The sequence below is a fragment of the Mandrillus leucophaeus genome, unplaced genomic scaffold (genome assembly GCF_000951045.1).
Source record: "Mandrillus leucophaeus isolate KB7577 unplaced genomic scaffold, Mleu.le_1.0 Scaffold9, whole genome shotgun sequence".
Lineage (NCBI taxonomy): Eukaryota > Metazoa > Chordata > Mammalia > Primates > Cercopithecidae > Mandrillus > Mandrillus leucophaeus.
Genome location: NW_012109807.1, coordinates 4,387,205 through 4,389,350, shown reverse-complemented (window position 1 = coordinate 4,389,350; position 2,146 = coordinate 4,387,205).

Here is a 2,146-nt window from a genome sequence, read left to right as displayed (position 1 = left end):
CAGGGGGATCATTTGGTCCCAGGAGGCAGAGGTTGTAGTGAGCCGAGATCACACCACTGTACTCTAGCCTGTGTGACGGGAGTGAAACATTGTCTAAAAAAAAAAAAAAAAAAAAAGAAACGAAAAGAAATGACTTAAGATTTGCACATTTGTTTCTCTAACCTCATCTCATTCATCTCCCCTCTAGGCTCCCTGAAGCCCAGAACCCGCAGTTCCTTGAGGGACTGCGTGTTGACATGCCTCAGTGCCTTTGCACAAGCTGCTCTTTCTGTCTGGAATCTCTAGACTTCTTCTTATCTTCCCTGGCTGAGTGCTGCCCAGCACACTTCAGCTTAATCATGCTCCCTTGTCCTGAAGTCTTCCCAGAGACTCTCCATCTTCTTCAGCCAGCCTGAGTGCAGGCTCCCCTGTGCCCTCCCATACACACTGGGCTCACCTGTGTCACAGTGTTGGTCCTGCTGGGCTCGAACAGTCGGTGTGTTCGGCTGTCCTTCCTCTGTAAAGGGAGCTCCTTAAAGGGGACACTGACTAGCAGAGTGCTCAGCAGATACTGGGAGCTGCTGAGTCAATGTTTGCTGAATGACCGGAAAAATGAGAATTGTCATCTAAGAAGAGGTGATAGGAGTTGAGTTCTGTGTTTCTCAAAGGTAATTTCTTGCACCTTTTGCTCTGGCGTAATAGTTTCCATTTCTTGAGGCGGTGGTGGTGTTTTTGTCTGGACCATCCTAGGAGCCATCACTTGAACTTCCTGCCACACCAGATTCAGCCCACTGCAAAGAGGCCGGCTGCATTTGATTTCCTCTGCAAGGAAGAAAAACAAAACAAAACAAAAGTCTTGATTTATCACAAAACTCAGCACAGGAAAGCTTAAACAATGGCTCCCAAACTCAGCTCTCATGTTGCTAAAAATTATTTGTCTTCTAGGAGGAAGAGAATTCCTCAAATCCCACAAAGGCAACTCTTCTTCCTGAAGACAGTAGCTTTGCCAGTCACGAGGGCAACATTCACAATACAGGTTGGTGGTCAAGTGACTTTTGTGAACCCACAAGCTAGTCAAGGGAGAAGGGACTCTCAGGGTGTCACTGGGGAGTGGGTCCAGTTAGTTTTGAGCGTAAGATGGGCAACAGCTATGAATTACAACCTCTTTGGACAATATCCATGTTAAAAGCACATGATGAAACATCAAATGTTTTGGAGGAAGCTGGGAGCCCATTGAGTGGCACATGGCTATTCCTATGGGGAAACAGAGCCTCCCTCAGTTCTCATCTTGCATCTTCCTCTGATCATTGCTGCCAGAAGCATCTGCTTTAACTTGTTCTAATACTGACCTCCTATCATGAGGTCTGTGTTACTAGTTTCACTATCTGTTGAGCACCCTTTGATTTTATGATGAACTTTGTTTTGTTTGTTTGTTTGTTTGTTTGTTTTTTGAGACAGGGTCTCATTCTGTCGCCCAGGCTAGAGTGCAATGGTGACATCTCGGCTCGCAATTCACTGTAACCTCTGCCTCCCGGGTTCAAACAATTCTCCTGCCTCAGCCTCCCGAGTGGCTGGAACTACAGGTGCCCGCCATGATGCCAGGCTAATTTTTGTAATATTTTGACTCCTCATTCTTGAACATGGTTTTAGTATGCTAAGTTGGCAAGTACCTTGAAAACTTCTCATCTTTGGTTCCTGACTTTTGTTGTCCCTGTTGAGAAGTCAGCTGGATTTTTGTTTTTGCTTTTTTTTGAAAATAAGCTGTTTTTTATTCTCTGTGGCTGCTTTTAAGATCTTCTTATTGCTTTTAGTGTTATTTTTTACTGTGAGATGTCTGGACCTAGATTTCTTTTTATTTACCTTTTGTCAAATATATAGGACTTTTGAGTTTGGGGATTGATTCTTTCATCAATTTTAGAAGATTCTATTATTATTTTACTTTCTTTACTTTTGTTTACTTATTTATTTACTTATTGAGACAGAGTCTCACTCTGTTGCCCAGGCTGGGGTGCAGTGACGCGATCTCAGCTCACTGGAAACTCCACCTCCCAGGTTCAAGCAATTCTCCTGCCTCAGCCTCCCGAGTAGCTGGGACTACAGGTGCATGCCAGCACACCCAGCTAATTTTTGTATTTTTAGTAGAGGTGGAGTTTCACCACGTTGGCCA